Source organism: Panthera tigris, chromosome F3 (assembly GCF_018350195.1).
Source record: "Panthera tigris isolate Pti1 chromosome F3, P.tigris_Pti1_mat1.1, whole genome shotgun sequence".
Lineage (NCBI taxonomy): Eukaryota > Metazoa > Chordata > Mammalia > Carnivora > Felidae > Panthera > Panthera tigris.
The window spans coordinates 6,193,654-6,220,036 of NC_056678.1; positions in this window are offsets into that span (position 1 = coordinate 6,193,654).

Genomic DNA, 26,383 nt, shown 5'->3' on the forward strand with positions numbered 1-26,383 from the left:
ACGCCAGTCAGAGTGGCCAAAATGAAGAAATCAGGAGACTATAGATGCTGGAGAGGATGTGGAGAAACAGGAACCCTCTTGCACTGTTGGTGGGAATGCAAATTGGTGCAGCCGCTCTGGAAAGCAGTGTGGAGGTTCCTCAGAAAATTAAAAATAGACCTACCCTATGACCCAGCAATAGCACTGCTAGGAATTTATCCAAGGGATACAGGAGTACTGATGCATAGGGGCACCTGTACCCCAATGTTTATAGCGGCACTCTCAACAATAGCCAAATTATGGAAAGAGCCTAAATGTCCATCAACTGATGAATGGATAAAGAAATTGTGGTTTATATACACAATGGAATACTACGTGGCAATGAGAAAAAATGAAATATGGCCTTTTGTAGCAACATGGATGGAACTGGAGAGTGTGATGCTAAGTGAAATAAGCCATACAGAGAAAGACAGATACCATATGGTTTCACTCTTATGTGGATCCTGAGAAACATAACAGAAACCCATGGGGGAGGGGAAGGAAAAAAAAAAAAAAAAAAGAGGTTAGAGTGGGAGAGAGCCAAAGCATCAGAGACTGTTAAAAACTGAGAACAAACTGAGGGTTGATGGGGGGTGGGAGGGAGGGCAGGGTGGGAGGGAGGGCAGGGTGGGTGATGGGTATTGAGGAGGGCACCTTTTGGGATGAGCACTGGGTGTTGTATGGAAACCAATTTGACAGTAAATTTCATATATTAAAAAATAAAAATTAAAAAAAAAAAAAAACAAAAAAAAACAACAGTGTTTTGGTTCTGTTCCTTGTAACTGAAGTATCTTAATGGATTCAACCAACTTTACTGGTTGGCCATGCTTTGGCTAGGACTATACAATGGCTCTACTCCAGTCAGAGGTGTGCTGGAGGTGGGTTGCACGCACTTGGCAGAGTCAATTTTGTTCATTTCTCCCCAATTCCATGTTCAGTAATTCCAGAAGGTTTCAAATCTGCCATAGTGGAAGTATATCCACCACTCAGAAGTCAGAAAATGTCACAAACCAAGAGATCCAGTTGCTGAACATTTATCAGCTCACCAATAGACCTAGTCCTGCTTAAGGTGAGAACAAGGGAGTTACAGGAGACCAGGATCTGTTGGAATAAGGCAAGGAATAAAGAGCTTACAAACAAAACAAGAAAAATCTAAATTCTTAAAATTAATGGTGTAGTGACTGCCTTAGGGGAGACATTCCAGCCCACCCCATGGTTGCTTTTAGCAATCATGAGATCTTCCCATCCAGTTTATTGGAACAGGGGTGGGCCCATCATCTAGGTGGACCAACTGGATTTTGAAATTGGAATTTGAAATTCAGATTTAGTCATTCCTGCTCAAGGTGGCAGAATGAGTGAAATATTTGTTTCTACTCCCTTCTGAGACTCCAATAGAATATACAGGAATAAGTCTTCAGGAGCATCATCAGCAGACACGATATTTTAGCAAATGTCAGGGGCGTGAAGGGAGTTTGGGAGCAAAGAGTTTTGCTGGACGAAGGGGGTTTTGATGAACGAAACAGTGTGAGGGAGCATCAGCCCGGAGAGCCCAGGCAGCTACTGCTGAAACCTGGGAATGCTCCAAACTCAGTTGGTAGGTAGAAAATTCTACTTATTCAATGGCCATGCCAATTGCTTCTCCACGATTCCCTCCCCTCTCTTCTCCACCATCCCTAGAAAGGCAGTCCAGTGCTTTACCCACAGGCAAAACAAAAGGGGTCCCAGCCTAACAAGAATTAGGGCTGCTTGGGAGGATGCTGTGCTCCTGGATGAAGACCTCTCCATTGCATCTGGAGACAACCTAGCCCCAAACCCAGCACCCCACCTCACCAACTCCTCCTTTGCTTATTCTGAAGTAAAGCCTGACAATTGCAGCGGACTGCTTGCATCTACAAACGCCCCAGTCATTCTGATTGTGAAAGAGCAGAGAAACAGACATGTGCTTTCAACACAGAGAAGACCCACCTAGCAACCTAGAAACAAACCAAGTCATTCTCCTACCTGCAATTCCAAGTAGACAAGCGAAGTTAACCAGACCTCAGAATAAAGTGAGCAGCATAAAAACAAGATGAAGCAGAATGAAACACAATAAGCTGACCTTGAAAAAGAAGATAAGTAAGGGGATACAAGGGAAAACTGAAAATCAACTAAATACACAACACAAACATCTAATTAGTATCCTAAGTGAGATACAAAATGTGTGGCCTTGACATAAGAACAGGATGCTTTGAGAAAAGAACAAAAGAAACAGGCAAACTGTGTGAATAGGGCAAGAGTGAGCTCAGGTGTGCTGACCACAGGACTACTGATGTAAAATTCGGATTCGGAGGCGGCCATTTCCTCTGTGTGGGATGGCATTGAGGGAATCTCAAAGCTCAGGAACTGGGCTTGCTACCTATTGCATGCAGCAATAGAAGAAGCTGACCTGCAGAGAAGAGCAGAAGAACAGAGTAAACAGAGAACACAGAGAAAAACAGAGCAAGCAATAAATAGTACAGCCTGGATTCCCAATTTCCCTCCAGTTCCTATTTTTGTGCTCCTTGAGACATCCCACTGCCTCTGGATTCTGTGAGACACCCCCGCAACTCTTTAATACTTTTCCCTCTTGGTTCAAATTAGGTCAAGTTGGTTTTTGTTAGAAGACAAGAATCTTTTTTTTTTCAGTTTATTTATTTATTTTTGAGAGAGAAAGAGAGAGTGTGTGTGCCTGAGAGCAAAGGAGAACAGAGAGATGGGAGAGAGAATCCCAAGCAGAATCCACAGGGTCAGCTCAGAGCCTGATGCAGGGCTCGAACTCATGAACCATGAGATCATGACCTGAGCTGAAACCAAGAGTTAGACACTTAACCGACTGAGCCACCTAGATGCCCCTAGAAGACAAGAGTCTTAACCAAGACAGGAGGGTTGGGCAACAGGAAGGCGGTCCAGTCTCAAGTTACTGGGTTTCCTCAGAAGTCTCAACCTAGTGGGCATCCTGTGCCCTTGCTCTTGTGGTTAACTTTTCCTAAATAGTGTGCTGACATTCAGATTGTACAGTTGGACAGCAGATGCCTCACATGCAGTGTTTCCTGCATTTACATTTATTCTCTTAACATCTTGAAAGAAAGATGGGGCTTAGCCTGCCAAATCTCTAAGTACCTTATAATAACCTATTCAGACATCCTATGGAAGGATTAATTTAACCATTTCACACATTAATACAGTAGCACATGAACGAAACTACTTTTTCATGAATCCAAGGCAGCCTGGGAATTTTAAATGCAACTGTGAATTTACCTGAAAATAATATATTTTCTCCCTTAAAGCCAGATGTGGGAAAAAACAAAAAACCAACTTGAGAGAAAGAGAGGCGTGAGCCTTGAACAGGACATTTGAATGGGAGACCATTGCATCAGCCCCTAGTTCTCTTCTTTCTTCTTCCAGATGTTTTCCCCAAATGCCCTATCTTCACACAGCTCTCTCAAAGGCTTGGATACGAGCACACAGGAGATTAGTGAGGAAGGGGCCTTGGCATGCTGTGTTACGGGCAGCGCATACATGGCCCTGGCGTGATCCAGCTAAAGGAGAGGGATACAGCTTTGGCAGGAGAAGAAGAAGGAGAAAAGTCATCAAAGAAATGGAGGTCACACAAAATCAAAGAAGCAGGTATTTAGGGAAAGGGGCTTTCGGACTCTAAAACCAGCTTTGCATTTTTCAAATGCACAGTAGTTTTATTTCTCTTTGTTGATGTCACTCTCGCTAGCTTGTTGGTTTGCTTATGCTCTGGGCTTGAGACAAGTTAGCTGCCTCCTCGGCCCAGCCACAGTCCACGGATTTGTTGTTTAACTCAAATCCAATTGAGTGTCGCAGGGAAGAGAAGAGGAAACATCTCACACCCAAGTGGCCACACCAGAAACAAAGGGGAGTCTCGCTGTGCCAGCTCTTGGCTTCAGCCGGGCCCAGCGGGAAGCTGATGTCCCTGTGCCAGGGTGAGGGCAGCCACCGAAGCAGATAGTGGGCAACTGAGAGGAATATTGATTTCCAACGCTCAGATTCCTCAGGGTGGCTGCCCTCCTCCTCTTCTAGGCAGGGAGGACAGAGGTAGCTAGGAGCGGAGCTGTCCGCTGTGGTGGACACCAGCCTCTGGAACCAGGCAGGAGGTTTGCTGGGAATCTGCATTGTCTATTTATGAAGATTTATGGAGGAGCCGACAAACATTAGGCTTTGAGGCAGCACTCAGGTGAGCTGTCCCCCCTACACAGAGGATTCGGGAAGGTGGTTTGGATGATCAAGAATGATTTCCTTTCCCTCCTGGTTCCCATCGGTATTCCAGCCCTGGGCCTGGCCCAGGAGGAAAACAAAGGTGAGGCGAGCATGGCTGTCTGGCTCTATCCATTCTTCTTCAGAGAGAAAGAGAGAGACTGGCACTTTTTGTGGCATCTCACACGGAGGGGAAAGGCCAAGATAAATGGATAGTTTCAAGGTCATTAGCTTCCTGAGCTCACAGTTTGCTTTTCTCTGCCAGAGGACTGCTTGGAGAGGTTATAAATGTTTTGTGGCTGGACCAGGGGAGTCCATTGTTGGATCTGGGGCTCTGAGACCTGCTGCCAGTGGCAAATTTGGACTCTGGGGCTGTGGCGTGTGCCTTCTCTTTCTACGCACGCTTGCTGTGATGGAGCTCGAGCCGCAAAATGCACAGTCCAACCTCTTGGAAAGTCTAGAGCCCCCATCATAGGTGACTGGCCTTCAGAGAGGGGACCTGGGAGGGACCCAGGAAGGACCTGGAAATGCCCCACTGGCTTTCAGTCTCTCCAACCTCAGAGCAAAAGAGACACGAATCAGAAAAGCAAACCTTTAAAAAGAAGAAGAGGTAGACGTAGTGGCCTGACGGTGGGTGGGTAGAAGTGGGAAAGGAGGACAGGGCGGAGGAGATGGGGCGAGAATTGGGATCCTCATTCTTACTCTGCTGTGATTGGCAGTTCAGTTTTGTTCCTCTTAATCACTTTTCTGGTGCCTGCAAATTCTCAGTGACTTTACCACATCCTCGCTTCTCTCTTTTAAGTTTATTTGTTTTGAGAGGAGGGAGGGAGAGCACCATTGCGTGTGCAAGCAGGGTGGGGACAGAGGGGGAGAGAGAGAGAATCCCAAGCAGACTTTGCACCGTCCTTGCAGAGCCCGACGGGGTGGGGGCGGGGGGACTTCCACTCACCAACCGTGAGATCATGACCTGAGCCCGAATCAAGAGTCTGAAGTTTAACTGACTGAGCCACCCAGGGGCCCCCACTACTGTTTCCAAATTCACAATTTTTATTATGCCCTGACATATTTGACAGGAAAGAAAACATGAAGTTTCAACCATTTCCATGTTTCCGAATTTATCCCTGAGCCTCGACATTGTACATGGACACATTTTTGCATCAGTGCACACACGCTCTGTCGTGTTCTGTCATGTCCACAGAATGTGATTAATATGTGTATTCTCGTGTATCAGCACAGATGACATCTTTATCTCTTTGAGTGGCCACTGAACAGGCTATGTAGTGATATCTTAGGGCTTTGGTCGTCCCACTATTTCTGGATATTTGGGCTGGACATCTGGATCTACATCTCTAATTTCATCTCAAAATAAAATTTATGTATATGTATTTTTATATACATGTTTTTATCTATTTACGTCTTTTTAAAAAATTCCTTCCTGTGATAGGGTTAGTCCTTGTCTTTCTTTTCTTTTCCATCGCTTCTCTGGGTTATATTCTTAGAGGTTCAATTATAGGATCAAAAAATGTACAACTTTCATAATCCTCCCAGCCTGCTACCACGCGGTTCTCTGAAAACCAGAAACCAAACCCTGAAGGGCAGTGTCAGCAGCTGCGCGCAAGTGAGGGAGTTTCCTCTCATCACAATGAGCACAGACTTTTTACCATTTTTCACTTACTTTCGGGAAAGCTGCCCTCCTCCATGTCTTTTTTGTTCTCATTGCCCTGGAGTTCATTTTTTCCAACCACCCCCCTGTAGATCTTGTTTCCTCTCCTCACGACTTGTCACCTAAGGAAGCATCCATCACACTGTGCATTTGGCAGATGACTGCCCTCCCCCCCCCCCACACCAGCTGCTAATAGACTGGCCTGGAGAGGGGCTTGCTGCTGGCCCACTAAACCACTTGTGAGGCTTGACCTCCAGACGCAGAATTTCCTCACGAAGGTCTCCTCACTTCTGCTGTGTGCTGAGCTTGGGTGTTTTCCCAATTTACCCTTAGGGTGTGGTCAGCGGCTTGGCAGGGCAGGAGGTGAGGCACTGACCAAAACCCATGTCCCCTAGTTCAGGAATGATGTGATATCCAGAGGGATCTGACTGCCCATGGTTCACTGATCAGAAAAGACGGTGTGGCCAGATCACCCTGCACGTGACCACCCTTTTCCTCTACCTACGATGCAGGCACACTGCTTCCACTGAGCCAGATGGGGACAGACCATTCCTCCTCTTGGGGAGGGGGGCTTTTAGGGCCCCAGAGTGAGCACTCAGAGGTTTCTTGCAATGCGGTGACTTCCCACAATTCTAGATCCACTAGAGACATGCTCAGTCCCTCATGCACAGAGGTGATCAGTTTGGGATTTAACCAACAAGCAGGCATTGATAAAATGTAAAACAATAACAACAAAACCCCCATAGAAACAGCATTACCAGGGTCCTTGGCGCCCATTGGTACCCACATATTGTTTGGATCTATCTGTAATTATGGGCTTTGATGTCCATAAATGTGCTGTGGGAGCACTGTAATTTGTGGGTACATTACGAGAAGGCAGCTGAGTCTTCTAAAGTAGATCAGGTAGGTCCCGCCGAGAGGCCCTGCAGGGTGACAGCTGGAGCATCCCCTGTTGGCATCTCACTGGATCTGTCCCCCAAACAGGGCAGGTGATAGGAGAGGCTGCTAGAAACAGGTGTTGAAAAAATGAATAAGCAAAGGTGTGCTTATTGTCCTTACTTTAGTGATGAGGAGACTTTGGTCAAGGAAAAGTTCACGGGCTTGCACTGGGTACATGGGTATTTAACCGGATACCTGGACCTCAAGCAGGCCTTGTGCCTCCTGGTCAGGCTCTTTGCTTCTCTTACGATGTGGTGATGACAAGTCTCTGCTCATGTTTTTATAGGGCCAACTTTGAGAAATTAAAACAACATAAAGAAGAATCTATCATCTATAACTATGTGCGGTGACAGACATTAGCTGGGCGTACTTCGGTGACCATTTTACAACATATACACAAACACCGAATCATCGAGTTGTATGCCTACAACTAAGATAGTGTTATATGTCAGTTATACCTCAATTTAAAAAAAAAAGAACTTATCGGGGCACCTGGATGGCTCAGTTGGTTAAGCATCTGACTCTTGATCTCAGCTCAGGTCTTGACCTCAGGGTGGTGGGTCCAAGGCCCACGCTAGGCTTCCTTGAAGCCTACTTAAAAAGAAAAAAAGAAATAAAAAAGAAAAAGAACTTATCCACTTTCAGGGTAGCATAGTATCAGATGGTGCCAGGGTCAGAGTCAAGTTCCAGAATCTCTTTCTCAGGAGAGACTTTTAAAGAAAAAACAGACCAGTTACCTGTTCTAGATGGTGTCACCCAATCACCAAGCACCATGCAGCATGTGTAGATTTACAGAGAATTTTCATTTATGTTACCTCATTGGATTCTCATAAGGACTTTGTAGATAAAGGTATCGTTATCACATTTCCTGATGAGGAAAATGGGATGCAATGTGGCCTTGTTCTTTTCGTGATGACACAGCTAGTAAGAGGCCAAGCTGAGATCAGAATATCCAGTTGTTCACGGAAGCAGCCAACAGCACGGATTAGGGCTAGGCCCCCGACACTGCCCTGGCCTGGGCATCATTGTGACATCTATTGCTGAAGCACTAGTGTGCCAGAAGTTAGCTCACCTGATTCTCGCTGCAACACTATGAAGTGGGCACATCCTGAACTCCATTTTTCAGATGAGAAAATTGAGATGCAGGGAAGGTAACTTGGTTAAGCTCCCCCACCTGGTAAGATTCGAATCCAGATGGTCTGACTTTAGATCTTAACCACTAACCACACGTCTGCAAGTGGAGGTCAAGATATGTGTGACCACGCTTACCACATGCCTCGTGGAGGGTCTGCTCACTTCTTTACAGGCAGTGTCGGGTTGGCCCCAAAGAGCAGGGGGACATCTCTGTCACCGAGGTGGGATGGGCTGTTACGGAAACTGGTCCTGCACATCAGGAGCCTCTGTGAACTCCAGCCTGGAACTCCCCAAAGAGGGAGGAGAAGGGCATTTCAAGCTGAACCAAAACAATTAGAATGAACTGAGAAAGTGTCGTCCCTGTTCTGCCCCACAACAATCAGGGGTTCTCAAGTGCAAGGGGCAGCTCGAGCAGCACCCCAGAAATGTGTGCTGTGGCTTGGCATTACAGGGTGTCCTTAGACCATGAAGGCAGGTGCTGGGGCTGGGAGACAGCCCTGCAAAACACAGAAACACAAACAGACACTGTTAATAACTCAGATGCATCAAGTCAGCTAGTAGCCCTGACACAGTCAGGGGCTCCCTTCGCCGAAAGAAAAGGAATGACTTTTGCATTTTTCTCTGAAACTGCTCACTGTGGGCTGGGAGCTGCCATCCCCCAAATGTCAGAGAGGGACAGGGGTCTGGAGAGTTACTGGATGAAGTGATTTGGCCCTGGTAGCGGAAGGTAAATTGGCACTGCTCCGTGAGGCCCGGCTGCTGGGGGAACACGCATGACTGCTCCCGCGGCAGCATGGGTTCTGACACTGGGCCCGGGAGGCCTGGCGGCTCAGAGACTGGGGGTTGGCGCCGAGAGCTGCAGAGTTGGACAATCGGACTGTTCACAGTTGGGCCGCTTTGGGCTGCGACTAGTTCCGGCCTGTGCTGGATGCTCAGTTTCCTTTTCAGAATCCTCTCCATTCAGGGTCCCCTTATCTTTCCTTCTGTTTCCATCCTGGTCCCACACAAAGGATGAGGCTAAATGTTCAAGGATCCCCCTCCCTGATATCCAGTCAATTGGCTCATTCATTTATTAATCCATCCATTAATCAGTCATGATTAATCATTTTGTCATTTACCGGCCCCTGACTATATGCCGAGCTCTGTGCCAGGCACCGTATATGCAGCATAAATATGAGGAAGACACTGTGCTTCCCTCGAGGAGTTTCTAGACTTAATCTGGGAGCCAAAAGCGAAAATCAGTTTCAGCAAGAAAATAATTAAGCAAGGATCTGTGAATCACCGTAATTATGGGTCAGAAGGGAGGGTTGATTCTAGTTACTTAACGGTCCCTGGGAAAATTGTCCCTGGTTGCTGTCCCATGATGTCCTAAACCTTCATACATACATACTTCTGTGTCTTCAGAGAGGTGGGAGCAGTTGCATGGGAATGGATTAGATTCCAGTTCCCTGGTTTCCTTGTTGCTTCTACCTGAGGCTCTTCCAACTTTCCTGGCCCACCAAAGACCTCAGAGGAAGCAGGATGTGGAAGGCCAGCACACCCCGGTCTTGCACCGGTGGGGAGAAAATTCCTAGCTGGGAGTAAGCATTTCTTTTTCAAAGAAATCTCATTATGGAGAATACTTTTGGTCATGCCTGCGACATGCTGGGGATTTTATATGCATTGTCCGCCATCTTGGAATGGGGCTGCAAGAGGGACACTGATACTTCCACTTGCAAACGTGGCAACTTGAAACCCAGAGAGGTTAAATAACCCTTGCCAGGTGTCATGACTAGTAAGGACCTAGCAAGTGTGTGAACTCGTGTAGCAGAGATTGCCCCAAGAGAGAAGGTTCTGGTCAGCTGTTTCACTGATGTCTGTGTCACTGGACCACCCAGACTTGGGCAAACAGGTTGAACAAAGAATTTTCACAGAGGGAATGAGTCAGCTGGACAATGTTTCTTTTGTTTGTTTGTTTCTTTGAGAGAGAGAGAAAGAGAGTGGGGGAGGGGCAGAGAGCAAGGGAGACGGAATCCCAAGCAGGCTCCATGCTGTTAGCACAGAGCCCAATGAGGGGCTCGAACTCACGAACCGAACCTTGAGATCATGACCTGAACCTAAGTCAAGAGTCATATGCTTACCTGACTGAGCCACCCAGGTACCCCTGAAATGTGATTCTTAATAAAAGAATGGTTTTGAGTTTTATTTCTTGGGCTTCTAAGTTTTGTTCATTTATTTGGGGAGAGGGTATGGAGAACCAGTGTGCTCTGCCCTACATTCCTGGATGGGGAAATAACTCAAAACTGTCTGAGTGGCTAAAGCTGGAAGTAGTTTTTTGGATTTACCTGGTGAGTCACAGAGCAAGTACCTGAAAAAGAACATGTGAATGATGATGGGGACAGAGGACAGGCCTTACTGGGAGTGCACCCCCCCGTAGAAGGGACTTCAGGGCTCAGCAGCTGGGTCACCAAATGGGGGCAATGGATATTCCTGACGTAAGCAAACAGGATCGTGCCAGATACTTTCAGTGGCTTCAGTGTTGCACAGAGCAGGCCTGGAAGAAAGGAGATGGCAGGGTATGTCCCACTTACAGACTACAGAGTTTGGGTCCTTGAGAGACACTTTGAGATTCTATAGGCTACCTGTTTTGTTTTACGAAAGAAGAAACTGGAAGGTGAAGTGACTGCCAATTAGAAGGTAATTCAAAATACAGGTGAGTCTTTGTTGCTGATTTTTCAACTCCCTATCATGTGCTATCTCTAGCGCACCATACTCTAGACCACGGGTCAGCAAACTCTTTCAACAAAGGGTCAAATAGTAAATATTTTAGACCTCGTGAATCGTACAGCCTCTGTGGCTACTACTCAGCTGCTGCAGTAGCCCTGAAGCACCCACTGGCAATACATAGACAGATGTGCATGACGTGTTCTGGTAAAACTTTATTTTAAAAAATCAGGTGACAAGCCATAGTTTGATGACCCCTGCTCTGGATATTTTCCTTCTTCGAACTGGTAAGGAGATGATCACAGTTTAGAGCCAGTGATTAGCAGTTTGGAGGACACATCACCTTCCAAAATTCAGGGCACTGAAAGCAGCCAAGGTTCTGTGCTGCATCCTTAAAACAGCAAAAATAAATAGGATGCCAATTCTGTGAACTTGAACAAAAAGAGATCATTTGGGGGAAAAAAGAGTGAGGAGAGACAACCCTGGTAATTAGTACTTTCTAGCTCAAAAAGAATCACTAATGAGGAGGAATGTCCAATTATAAGGCAGAGGTAGTGCATGTCAGGTTCCCAGTTTACCTCCACCTAGCCTCTTCTTAATTTTAGAATGGGCTCAGATTATACTTGATTGCAGAACCGAAACAGGTAGATAATTATTCTCTAGAATCATCCTTCTTATCCTCTTGAGGGCAAATAGGTTCAAAAAAATTAATCCAAAGGCTGGAAGGTGTCTTGCCATATTTTAACTCAGTTTATGTGGGGAAGGAAGAACATTCATTCAGGGGGCAAAGATGGAGAAACAGTGTGAACTCAAGAAGTTCCTTACTCTACAAAGTTTTATATTAAATAGGAGAACTCCTTTCCTCAAGACTTTGCAGTGAAGGGTTTATATGAGCTTTCAAATTTGGAATACTTTATAGGATAAATCTCCAAAGCAGTAACTTTCTTTAATGGCATCTTTTTGTCTTTGGAACTTACATCATTCCCATAGATCAATATTACCTCTACTTGATAAGAGGAATGACCATCAAAAATTTTAAGATTTAGGATTTTCTAAACTACTTTTATTTATTTATTTATTTATTTATTTATTTATTTATTTATTATGTATGTATGTATTTATGTATGTATGTATTTTGAGAAGGGAGGAGGGGAAGAGAGAATCCCAAGCAGACTCTGCATTATCATAGTGAGCCTGACATGGGACTTGATCTCATGAACTGTGAGATCAGGACCTGAGCTGAGATGAAGAGCTATGCTCAACTGACTGAGCCACCCAGGTGGATCCCAAGATTAGGGATTTTCTAAAGAAAAGGTTCCAAAGGGGTTCATAGTCCTGTGGTGTTTGGCTCGCTTGAAAATACCTCAAATGTAAAGAGTAATAAACATACATTTTATTGGCCTCTTCTAGTTCTGAGAGTAAAGTCTATATGACTGCAGCCTCTCCCAACTTCCTGTTTTCCCATGGTGAAGTTTACTAAGAGTTCTTACAGCTTGGAAGACACACAGCTCCCCTTGAACTTTCCATCCTTAGTCATCACATCCAGGAGCAGAAAGATGAGTGGCAGCAGCAAATACGGCACTGGGTACTTTGGAATCGATTATAAGATTGCTTAGATGCACCATTTAATGGGAAACAAGTATAGTGTATACACTGGTTCAAAACAGAAGAATAATTTTGTGTGACCCTTTCAAGAGCTTAGAGGAGAAGTTCAGATGATAACCACTATTACAAACTCCTGGTAAGCATCATGCTAGTGTTCTTAGTTATATCTTCAAGTTTCTCAGCCAATTCTGTTGATGCCCAAAGTTAGAAGTCTCTCGGGTTTGAAGCTTCTGAGTCTACACTGCCCATGGGAGTACCTCTCTGACTCCCACTTTATTGGTTCCATATCTTCTCCCAATCGGGATGCTTTTGACTTCTCTGAACAGCAATAAAAGATTGTTGATCTTCCCCATTAGGTGATCTCAATATTACTTTTGGGTTCTGAGAAATGAATTTTTATTGCTGGGAGCTGGTTCCTTTTTATCCAAGTATAAAGAATATGGAAACATTTCTGCCTTGCCCTTCACATTTGATTGATACTTTTCACTTTGAAAGCTAATTATATCTGATGCGAAGGAAAAATGGAATTCAGAAATATGGGTGTTCTTTTCATGAATTTTCACTCTGAAAATGTGGGTCATCTGTTCAGTTTTTTCACCTCAGTTTACTTACCGCCCAGCTAAGATAGCATCCCTTGTCCCCTAAGAAGAGTGAGCTATAGGAACTGACCAGTATAAGCCATTGTCTCATAGAATCTCAGCTCAGGGAGGTCGCTCTGTCCAACCCTTCACCCACTGCAGAAATGCTCTCCACAGCATCCATGACGCAATTCTCCAGGGACTGGAGCCCTCCATATTGAAGACAACCATTTCATTTCTGAATAGATCTAATTGTGAGAACCTCCCTTCATCTACTTAAACACGTTCCTATGATACCTACCTGTTGGTTTCAGTTCTGCCCTTTGAAGCAAAGCAAAAAAGAAGGAATTTCAACTCTTCAGTTTGACTTCTGTCTTATAGGCATGTGTGGAAGTTGAGGCACACCGTAGAAGAACACTTGGAGAACAATGGATGTGTTGTTACCTTTGCTGTGGCCATTCCAGTTATTAGTGAGCTCTCAGTTAAACAAATAAGCAAAACATGTTCCAATGTGGTGAGAAATATTTTGGGTGTGCTTATTCAACACATCAGGCTTCTGAGACACAGGTAACCCAGTTTCTGTACCTGCCTGTGTGGTGGCTTCTCTCCCATCTTCAGTGTTTGTACAGCTAAGGAGATAGGCTGCATTTTCAGTCTGACTGAAAAGTAAAGGACCAGGCAGTCCCATAAGGCTTTTGGATGAGATACCTTGGATATATTTATAGATGTTAGCACTCACCATCAAGAGATTACAGCACTGCTTGGGAGAAATTTTTATTAAAGCTCCCCCCTTTAGGGAATGGAGGAAGTATTGTTCATTTATTTATTCAACAAATATTTGTTGAGTATCTGTTATGTGCCAGGCAATGTTCTAGATGTTTGTGTTATATCAGAGAACAAACAGACAACAATCCCTGGCCTGAGAAGGCTTATGCACTGTGGAGGGGATTTAAAAATGAGCACTAAATCATCAAAATAAACAAGTAAATTACATGGCAGGTTAAAAGGAGGCAGGCACTGCAAAGAATAAAGAACAGAACAAGGTTAAGGGCAGGAACACTGGGAGGGCAGGGGGGAAGGTGACAGGGGGAAGGGCAGGTAGGATGTCAGGGTGGAGCTCCTGAAAACTGACAGACAAGGACACTTACTGGGATGACTGGGGAAGCAGGAAGCAAACCAAGAGTAAGTAAAATATTAAAATGTTGGCTTGGGAATTTAAAAGTCATGGTAGAAATCAGTGAAGGCTGCTGTTAGAATGCTGGCTGTGATTTGGTCCTTGTGACCAGTAACTTGTGAAAGAACCTCTTGTTTTGGGTGTGAGGGTGGGTCTGCTTGCCCAGGTGGGAGAGGCGAGATATCAGATATCTGCTGTGTCCAGTGTGGCGAGGCCCCAAGCGTGGAATGACATAAAAGCCAAACGTTTTTTTGTGAAACTCTGGAAGACCTGACAGGTGAATTGGTGTGATCAGAGCCATGCCTAGATGAAGAGACAAAGACAAGAAAGATTGACTGGATCCAAGATGGGGCCTTGGCACTACAGAAGAGTGTGGCCATCCGTGTAACCACAGATGAGGAAAAGAAGGAAGAACTCCTAGTTCCTCCTATTTCAACTGAGGGGTAAGTACGTAAGATAGATAAATATATAGAAATTGGGTAAAATATACATCTCAGGCAGTATTTATCTGTGCTGCTCTGAAAGTAGAGTAAATCAGGGAGATAAATCAGAGACACTCCCCCAGATTGCTCTGAGATGAAGGTGTTTGCACATTCTCTTCATTTCTACAAAGGTTAGACATGTTAGAAATGTGCCCAGGGCCTAAATCCTAATGAAACTCACTGCTGAGCCAAGAGACAGGATGTAAATTCAAAAGCATGCCTTGGGTCTAGAAAGACAAAGTATGGAGACTTTGTCAGAAGCAACCATCATCTCAAGGATGAAAGGTCTCTTGAAAAGGAGATCAAAAAAAATAGGTAGCACAAAAGGGACTGTTCTGTTCTTCAAGTCAAGTTCTTTGTCTTTGAGTCTTTGGGTCCATACTTGTGACCCCATACAGTGAGTCCACTGTAGAGAAATGTACGGCCCTGATATGCATTCCCCCACGGGACAGCTTCCTTGGACACCTAAATAAGTTTTGTGTACTCTCTTGTGAGCAAACTACAGAGACACCAGCAGACTGGGGGAATTTAGGTCATGGGAACACAAGGTTTAGTGGATGGAATGCCCCCACACCAGTGCTTTTACTCTTGAGGACCCAGGACAGTTCGTTCCATCCATCAGGCACTTACACAAGAACTCTAGGGACCCAAGAAAATATTGAAGAACTGAAAAATGTAGTGGCTCAAAAGAAAACTAAAACATTGAAATTAATAAATATTTAATTTGCAGAACATGACAAGATGGCCACTTCCTTCATTGCTAAATTTAGTATTAGTAAAAATTGCACTGCAGCTGAATATGATGTATACATGTATATTTTCTCTTTACAAGAAGACGTAGACACAGGAGCTGCCAGGAAACCACCGCCTATCATGATTTAAATTACTCAGAGCCAAATAATTTCAAAGGCAACATCACAATTTGAAAGTTTATTCTTATAGCAAAAAAAAAAAAAAAGTAAGAAAGAAATGCCCTATAATATGGGATATGGGTACATTTTAACACATGTGATATGGAGTGGACTTGGGACCCTGCAAAAGTAAGTCTAGGGACTGAGAAGGTGTGAACATAGCCTTGACCTGCGGTCATATGGTGGATGGCAGGGTGACAAGTTCCCATTTAATCTACACAGTTGGGAAGCCAAAGTATATAAAGATAAAATAGCAGTTACATTATAAGATTTAGAGAAAAGGTTTCCAGTTCCAGCACCGGTGCTCTGAAAGCCTCTTTGCTGCAGCTTCCTGTGTTCTAACTCTGCCCAGCCCCCCACGCTCACCTCTACCCCCCTCTTCTTTCCATAACATGGCCTCATTCATTTACTTCAGTAGCTCCTTTCTGGAACAAAATCTCACATAGCAATCGTTTCCAGAATGCTACAGTGACAGAGTTCTCAAAGGCTTTGATTGATGGGATTGGAAACACTCTTTCTTTTTGGAAATATTTATATTTGATCCCTTTTGGACAGACTGCACATAGCCAGAGTTTATCACATTGCTGGAAATCACGGGCTGACTCTAATAGACAGCAGCCCTGAGTCGGCCGAGGCCTGGGAGAGTAAAGATTAATATCCATTTGTGCTTTGCCATCCTTAAGCCCTGATAACTGTAAATAACGTTTGGAAAAGATCGGGGTGCATCATGATCTATTACATGGTGGCAGTGATTCTGGTTGTTATGTCTTCTACTGTGATTTATCTTTCTCTGCAGTGACACAAATCATGGTCCTTGCCTGACATGCTGGAATGTCCATATGATCTGCTGACTGTAACAGTGATGAATTTATGTTTATATCATCACATTTTTCACCTGAGCTAAGCCTGACCTCTTGCTCCGATTTGGAGATGTATTGAACATAAATTTTTGAAAGTCTCTTTGATTTTGCTGGCATTATAATAAGACCTTCTTTTTTCACTTGCTGGGGGGTGGGCGGGGGATCAATGAGAAGTGACACAAATCACAAGAAGGTCAAAACTGAGATAAAAACATTTTATCAATTTTTTTCTTACCCGTTATTCTTTTTGCAAAAATAGCATAGTGTGTAAGAGATCAGTACAGACTTGCCTTGTTCCGACAATCAGCATCCTTATTAAGTGGAAAAGAACCTTGGCGGTTTGATCTTTCAGAATCTGAGAGTCAAGAAGAGTCTACTAATCTTTCCCTGGGTCTTTATTTGAAGTACACATGGGCTTTCATGGACAAATGTTTGTGTCCATGTGTATATACACCAGTCCCATGAATGAAGCAGGCAATTGAACCCAGGCTTTTTTGGGCTACCCTTTACTGCAGTAGTTTTTCTCTGCAACGGTGTCCAGGGACCTGGGGAGATCTTTGGGAAGTTCTACATGAAAATGGTCTATTTCTTTGGATTGCATTCTTCTCTGTGAAGTGTGGGAGCAGTATGGAATTTAAAAAAGGAAACCAAAAAAAAAAAAAAAAAAAGAAAGAAAAAAAAAAAGAAAATCCCATCTATCTTTCCTGTCTGGAATGATCTCTCATATTTTATTTGAATTGATTGCCTTTTTCCATTCATATGAGGAACCCAAGGGTCTTGGGTGAAGAAATAATATTTTAATGATCGAGATGCAATTATTCACATTTAAATGGATAGCTTAGAAAGGAAACAGCTGCATTTTAAACCCAAAACTTTTTTTTTTTCTTTTTTAAGTATTTGTCCTAGATTCTCACTCTTGAGACAGAAAATGAAATAATGCTCCAACCTGGCAAAGCAGTGAAGAGGGTGGATCTCCCCCAGAGTTCCACCTGGATTAGAGCACTGGCCCCCTCCACCTTGTCAGTAACAGGCTCCAGGTTTGCCTTACCTGATGCCCTCACAGTGTCCTTGCTCCCCTACAGACTGTCCCCTGTTTTCAAACGCCTGTCAACGGGCTGGGATGACAAATTTGCCTGTGCTAATGTGCTGAGGCAATAGGCATTTTAGCTGAAGGCTCCTGGAACCGACTCTGCGTGTGTGCGGCCTGAGCCCACAGTGACTTCGGGGGCGGGATTTCCGGTGGGTGTGAATCCAGGCACTCTGCTGTTGGTGACGCCCCTTGGCTCACCCAACAAAGATACCCTCTCTTTCCTGCCTTATTTTTCTAATTTTTAGATGTAGAATTCTGAGTCACTCAAAACAATAGAAATTTCACCAGTGGTATCAAAAGTGACATTAATTTGCTAATTTAAAACCCAGATGAAGCAGAATGACAGTGAATTTTCACTACATAACCAGTACTTTCTCATATATAGTGGGTTATTAATACCACCCTGAAGCCTTTGCCAACACCGTTCTCCACCACATTCTACTTTTTCATAAACATCTTATCTCATCCAGCCTAACATAACTCCTAATACTTTATATAACCATGAGATTCAACACACCACCTTCATTGGATAGTTCTTTTTCAAAGCCCGATCTTTCTTAAACTCACTTCACATGACAACAACATTAATTGCTATTTTATGCACACACACAGACAGACTTCTTCGCAAGTTTACTTCTTGGTAACTTACAAGTGCACTGGTTGACAGCATCCTCAATTAGCAGAGTCATTTCCATATCCTGGACATATACATTGATCAGAAAAGATGACAATTTATTTTTAGACAGACGCAGGCTGCATATTTTAAATATATTTCCCATTTGGCAAAAATGGTGTTGTAGCTAATGTATGTACAATATTTCCAAAAACATTGGTACTTTCCCATAAATATCTTCCATATTTTTTTTCAGTGAGTAATAAAAAAGGTTGAGGTGGGATGTGTTTTATCCCACCACATTATATCATTCCTATTTTTCCTCTTTGTTGGATGGCAGTCAGGGGCCCTGATGCCAAGCTTTGGAAGCAACAGCATCTGGCTCCTTGGCAGATCCTACAGGCAGACTTGTTGCCAGCCTCTAAGCTGTGTCTGGGTCTGTTGCATGGTTTGGCTGCAGATGGACTCTCTGGGTTGCCTCGTGCTTCTGGAAGCCAGTCCTGGCTTTCCTTTGATTCTGAGGACTTTACTCATTTTTATTCATTTGTGAAGAAGGGCCCATCCAAATGCTTTATGAAACCAACACTGGAGAACATTAATGGATCAAATTTTGCCTTTGAAAAGGCAGAGGTCAGTGTGTATTTGGACAGGGGCATGACTTTCTGAAGGTGGGCCTACGCATGTCCATGCATCTTACGGTAACTTCTATTCTAAGGAGCTTGGAAAGAGGCCAGTTATGTATTGCCATCTCTCGTTCCCCCAGGATAAGACTGAGCAGTTACCTGGAAAGGCAGAAACATGGGAGAGCTCAGACTTCCTCCCCTTTCTTTTGTCTTTTCAATGAATCAGACCCTGAGGGAATGAACACACATGATGAGGCCCTCTCATCTTCTCTCCTCTTCCATATGATTGCTCGTGTGAGTATGGGATTGTACCCTGGCTACAGAGAAGGGTGAACAGCAAGTCTTAGTTTAGTCTAAACTCAGCACACATATCCCAGCCAGATCACGTCCATCGGTGTTCCCTGAGACTCTGGTCTCTAGGGAAAGGCGATCTGATTTTCTTAGCATTGTGAAACCCTGTCACTATTGATTGTTTTTATCATTCAGATCCGCTGAAAAAAACTCTGTGCCCTGAATACACATATACATATACACACACCTTAACGAAAATGTAATTAATTTTTGTTTTAAGGATCATCATGAAAGCTTCATTATTATAAAAGCTTATTTCTTGAGTGCATTCACTCCCTCATTGATTCATTTGTTAGCAGTTACATATTAAGCACCTATTATTGGCCAAACAGGAAGTCCTGCTCTCATCGAGTTTACCTTCCACTGGGGGAAGATTGGGAAGCAAGTATCAGATCAATGAACAAGAAAATTTCAGATAGCAATAGTGCTACTGAGGAAACAAAACTTAGTCATTTGCTGAAGAGTGTTGGTGGGTAAGAAAGGGAGTACTTAACATGGGCTGGGATTGGTTATTCAAGGAAGTAACATCTCATCTAAGACCTGAACTATGAAAAGGAGCCAGCTGATCTGGGAGAGCAGCATCTCCAGAAGAGGAAATAACAAAGACAGGGGCACTACAGTGGAGATAATCTTGGCACTTGTGGGGGGCAGGAAGACATCAGATGTTGTGTCTTTGAGTAGGGAGAAGGGTGGTGTGAGCCCCTATTGGAGAAGTGAGTAGGGGCCTGAGTGAGTCACTGTGGGTCGTGGTGACAAGCTTAGAGTTTATTCTAAGAACAGGGAAGCTGCTGGTAGTTTTCAGAAAGGGAATGACAGAATTTAATTTATATGTTTGAGAAAACACATAAATGTCACTTTGGCTACTCCATAGAAGAGTAAGAGTTAGGCAGTGAGCCAGTTGAAGGTGGTTGCAACAGAAGGTCCCAGATAATAATGCCAACAATACCTACATTTATTGAGTGCTTGCTGTGTTTTACGGACTGGGCATGCTTTGTATTAGATGATCCTCATAAGAACTCCTGGTTATTTTCCCCATTTAATAGGTGGAAAAAAAACATAGGATTTCAACCTCTATAGGTTTGTTTCAGGTAGACATGTTGAACCAGAGTGGAAAACCATGACTTCATTTTTTTTTCCTGTGTGCCTTCAAATAAGAAAATAGGAAATTAAAAAGGATATGTTCTGATATCAAAGTTACATTGCTCTCAGAAAACATGAAGAATTCAGACAGAGAGCAGTTAATCAAGGCTTAGAATACTTTTTTTGTGCAGGGGAACTTGGGTGGCTCAGTCAGTTGAGTGTCCAACACCTGACTTCTGCTCAGGTCATGATCCCAGAGTCATGGGATCGACTTCCACATCGGGCTCTGTGCTGAGACTGTAGCCTGCTTGAGATTCTCTCTCTCTCTCTCTCTCTCTCTCTCTCTCTCTCTCTCTTTCTCTCTCAAAATAAATAGACAAACTTAAAAAAATATTTTGTTGTTGGTGTGCCTGAGTGGCTCAGTTGGTTAATCATCTGACTCTTGACTTTGGCTCAGGTCATGATCTCATGGTTCATGAGTTAGATCACTGCATTGGGCTGTGTGCTGACAACACAAAGCCTGCTTGGGATTCTGTCTTCCTCTGTCTCTGCCCCTCCCCCACTTGCTCTCTATTTATCTCTCAAAACAAATAAAAATAAAGTTAAAAAAATACTTTGTTATTTAAAAAATGTTAACTACCCCCTGAGCTTTCAGTGAGTCATGGTCTTTTTGCTTCTGGAGGGTTTTGCCTCCATGTTGGCATCTGCTGACTGGTCAGGGTGACAGGTGTTGAAGGTTGGGGGGCTGTGGCAGTTTCTTAAAATAATACAACAATGAGAGGTGCCTGGGTGGCTCAGGTGGTTAAGTATCCAACTTCAGCTCAGGTCATGATCTCGTGGTTCATGAGTTCGATACTTGAGTTGGGCTCTGTGCTGACAGCTCAGAGCCTCAAGCCTCCTTCAGATTCTGTGTCTCCCCCTCTCTCTGCCTCTCCCCCACTAATTCTCTCTCTCTCTCTCTCCCTTTCTCAAAAATAAACAAACATTTTAAAAAGTAAAAAAAAAATACACAATGAAGTTCGCCTCATCGATCGACTCTTCCTTTCATGGGCTATTTCTCTGGAACGTGCGATGCAGCCTGATCACATTTGACCCATGGTAGAACTTCTTTCAGAGCTGGAGTCAGTCCTCAGACCCTGCCACCTTATCAGCTCAGTTGATGTCCTGTTCTAAATCCTCTGTTGTCATTTCAACAGTCTTCACAGCATCTTCACCAGGAGAGTATTCCACTTCCAGAAACCATGTGTTCATCCATTCAAGTTTGATGATGAGATCGCTACCATTCAGTCCTGTCTTCAGGCCCCACTTCTGATCCCGATTCCCTTGCTGTTTCCACCATATCTGCAGGGACATCCTCCCCTGATGTCTTGAACTTACAATTTGTAAAAAATGAAGTATTTGTGAAATACAATAAAGCCAGTTATGCCTGTATTTACTCTTGTCTACTGTCGTACATGTAACAAAAACCACACAAAAAGCTGTGAGAAAGAGTCACCACCACAGAAACATGACTAATGGGGCAGGTCTGCAGGGCTGTGTTACTGTGCCAGGTGGTTGAATTCTCTACCAGATTCTAGATCTGGTTCTCTACCAGATTCTAGAACACTGTTCTCAGATTATCACTACATCATCAGTGTCAAAAACCCATTCTTTTTGCTTCTTTTAATCATTACAAATGTCAATTGCCCATTACTTATATACTGGGTCCCACTTTTGGTATCTTATCACTTCTACAACAGCAGAAGTTTGTTCTCATAAACTTATATTTAACATCATCAAGCTCCCTCAATTAGTCTAAATAAGTCGAATATAATTAACATAAACTATAGCTTTTGTACTTATTTAACAAGCAGATGCCCCCATGAAGAGGATGTATTCATTTGGACTCAGTAAAATCCTTTGACCCAAACAATAAGAAATTTCTTTTTTTTTTTCCCTTCTTGGTCAAATATTTGACTGAGTTGACCGATCATTTCCCTGTATTTATAAGTTAATTTCATTAAGAAAATAGAGCCAATTGTGTGGAAATGCTCAATTACAATACTGAAATCACTTTCGTTTGAAGTCCCCTTTTCACTAATACCTTTTGATAAAATATTTTCCTTTATATGAAAATTTTGTCTACTCCATCCAAGAGCAAATAGTTCCCCAAAATTCTGCCACTTGGTTTTTGTCAGTAGAAAATATTACACCAGCTTAAAATATTATGAAATCTTCACTACCACTTACTATTGAAATGTACCTGGTTTCACAGCCTTATTATCACAGACATTAGGATCCAGGCACAATGAACTTGAGATTTCTCATTCAGGCATTAGCAGTGACTCTTACTACTGTAATAAAAATACCTACAAAACAAAACGGGGGATGGTCCTGAAGACTGAATGAATCCTCATTGCTCAGAACCTTCCTAGAACATTCAACCTTCCAGGCTTCAAAACCAATAGCTTCTGTGTTTCTTCTTTTACATATAGAATTCTCTGAAAACATGATATTTGAGGTAAGTTGATTAGAAGAGGGGTCTGGTCATAGAAGTGGCTTTTGGGGCCCCCAAACACCATAGGGTGTTTCCATTCATTGTAAGCAGCCTCGTGCACTGTTTACAATTATAAATCACTCAGAGCCATGTGATCTCCTGGCTACACCACCTCTCTCTCCTGTGGGATTGTGTTAGGACCCAGAGAACACAAACAAGGTAGAGTCTGTGGAATGCTGGGAAGGTTTGAGGCTCCCAGACAAACCACCCTGATGAGACTGGAGCAGAAGGAAGGTCAGGGTATATCCTAGCTATCCCACTGAAATGGTCTTGGTAAACGTTTGGTTTCCTCTCCTCTTTCCCTATCTGGAAGTTCTCATCAACATCCTGCTTTCATTGACACCTGGTGGTGTTCTGAGCACCATGCTTCCCTCAAAGCTCTCACCTGTGCAGGCTGTTTTTCTTCTACACCCTGGGAGTGCAGTGGGTGCCCTTGCTCCCTTTGCTGCTCCTCTTTCCCTCTTCAAAACCTTTCTTTGAACTAAATAGCATCAGACTTCACTATTCATTTCTTGAGCCTACTGGTCTCCTGGTTTCTCAGTCATTCAGAGATGACTTTGGCACCTTTGCTCACTGACCCCTCTTCCACTTCCTCATTCGTGGTGACTTCATCCTCCATGCTGATGATCCAGCAAACATCCTGGTCTCTTAGTTCCTTGACCTCTTTTGCTCCAAAGATCTTTTCCTCTAGACCTCATCTACACACTCCCATGGCTTGCCCTGGACCTCGTCATTCAAAATAACTGCAAAGCTTCTAAAATCTCAAGTTTAGGCATCTCACACTTTGACCACCTCCAACAGAACTACACTGGCATGACAGACAATCCCATCAGCTCACCTCCACTTTTTCACTATTTACCACCACCACCCACACACATGTATTCTCACTTCCTTTCTTAGTTTAGATTCCTGGTCTAGTGGCATAAATGCTCCTTTACAAATTCCCTTAACAACTGTTGCCTCTGTCTTCCTCAATCATGCATGTTTATCAAAAGCCCCATACTTGCTCACGTATCTATCCACTTACTCTTTGCCGGGACTCACAAGCTGGAAGTTGCTAAGCTGAAATCACATTGCCTCCCTCTAAATGAAAGGACACCTGTTTCTTTCTAAGGCCAACTTCTCCATTTATGATCTGGATCTCATCCCCTGTGCTCTTCTCAAGGACTTTGCTTCTGCAATTATTTCCCTCTCTTTCTCCTTTATTTTTTATGCCTTACCTTCATTTCCATCAGCAAACACACAAGAGCCAATAACATCCATGTTAACAACAGCCTCTTCACACTTGTCCCTATGACACGGCCTCATTTCTGTGTTTCCTTTCATCGGAGAATCTTTGAAATGATTGTTACGATTCATCGTTTCCATATCCTCACATATCACCGCTCCTGAAACCGCTCACACTTCTGTCCTCTCCATCACACTTTGACCAAGACTACTGACATCAAAGCCAGGAATCAGTTCTCTGCCCTCCCTCTGCTAGACTCTCAGCAGCATTTGGTATGGGTCACTCCTTCTCTTTCTGGAAAAACTTTTTCCCAGGACTCCAGGATGCCACATTACCTTGGCTGTCCATGTTAAGCCTCTCTGATGGCTCCTGCTCTCCACTTCTCTGTAAGGCTGGAGTGTCCCATGACTCTGTTCTTGACTTTCTAAACGATCTATGTTCCATCAAGGTAAGATGACCCTATTCAGTCTCACAGATTTTAAGACCTATATTTATGCCCTTGACCATTGTATTATTTATTCAGCTTTGACATTCCTTTGAGTTCCAAATTCAAATACTCATCTGCCTACTCAACATCCTTGCTTAGATGACTAATAGGTACCTCACAACCAACAGTGCCAACACTGAACTCTTGACTTTTTTCCTCCCCTTGGATCTGTTCCTCCCCACCAGCCAAGCTCTCCCCCTTTCAGCATATGGAGAGGTCCACCCAGTGGCTAAGACTAAATATTTTGAGGTCATTGTTTCTTCTTTTCCCCCTCCAACTCTACATCTGATCCATGAGCTAATTCCCACTGGTGCTACTTCTTTTTTTTTTTAATTTTTTAATGTTTATTTATTTTTGAGAGAGAGAGAGAGAGAGAGAGAGAGAGAGAGAGAGAGAGAGGCTTTGAGCGGTCAGTACAGAACCCAATGTGGGGCTCGAACTCATGAACTGTGAGATCATGATTTGAGCTGAAGTTGGACACTTAACCGACTGAGCCACCCAGGTGTCCCCCACTGGTGCTTCTTCTAAGATACAGCTTCAGACTGACCACATCTCGCCATCTCAACGGCTACCACCATGGTTCAAGGTATCATCATCTCCCATCTGAACTGCCTCCCTGCCTCCCTTCTTGCTCCCTATGGCCTATCTTGTGCACGGTAGACAAAACAATTTCCCTAAAGCATAAATCAGATCTATGTCACCCTCTGCTGAAGTAAAGCTCTCTTATGCCTTCCAATTAAGTTTAAAATGAAATTCAATATGGCCACCATGACCTGGGTCCACCTTCTAACCGCCTCCCCCCAACCAAGTCTCATCCCTAGTGCTGTCCATGCTCTGGCCTCACTGCCCTTACAGTCACACTCGTTCTAATCTTGAGACCATTGCACCTGCTATCCTGACAGGTTGGACATTCTTCCCTCAGACCTTTGTGTGCCAGCCTCTCTCCCTTTCAGGCCTGGGCTCAAAGGGCCCCTCCTCTGAGGAACTTTCCTTACACCCTTCATCCAGCAGTGCCCTGCCTTCCAATCCAGTCCCCAGACCCTCTCTCTTATAAGCCTGACTGATGTCAGGGCACTTGGAAGTACCTGAAATGATGACATTTGTTTATTTTTATTTTGCTCCCCACTTCCCCAGTCAGGCCCTAAGATATCTGACAGACTAAAAGCTAAGGTTATGTTTCTTTCCATCCATCATAGCAAAGTGTTGTAAAAACTTGGTAACATGAATGTATCTCTTTAATGTGATCATTCTCATCAGCAGTGCTCTAATGAAAACATCAAAAAAAAAAAAAAAAAAAAAAAAAAACCAAGCAAGAAAACCACCCAGCATGCTGCCCTACAATGCTCAGGGTGACATATGAGCGATCATAGACATATCTGTAGATGTATAATTGATATCTGGTATTCCATGAAGATTAATTGACAAGAATGGCTGTTTGGAGAGTAGTGACTACCTCTTTGAGAGGTGTTAGTAGGGCCTGCAGTTTAGCATCAATCACATCAGAAAACTTACAGTACACGGTCAGAACATGTCCATTTCTGTGAACTTTTGTAAGTTTGCTTTGCTCACTTTCCACAGCATTTGATCAGGCCAATGCTAAATTTGATCAATACCTCCTGAAGACATGAAAACTTCCAGTGTGTTCTGGGGTTGCTCCAGGCCTGTCTGTCCGTAGTGTGGGAAGGCTAGGGGGAGCTCTGGCATGGAGCTCCGTTAGGCACAAGACAACGCTTCTATGCCCAGTGAAGCCTATGGAAGGTTCTGGGTGACTAATCCCCAGGAACCACCCCAGGGGCGAGGCCAAGATGGGTAATGCCAAAAGCTGTGGAGACGGATGGCTAGGAACACCTTCAGCAAGGCCTAAGAATATTAAGAGATACACGCTGAAAGCACAGGGGTAATAGCAAAGGCATTCAAAGAATCCCATGCACTGGGAGTACATGCAGGAGGAAATCCTCTCTAGCAGGGGAAGTGAGTCAGAGCTTGCTTACAGCACAGCAGAAAGAGGGCAATCATATTTACAAGAGACTTAGTTTATATCCTTGGGCTTTAAATTCTCAGATTTTTTT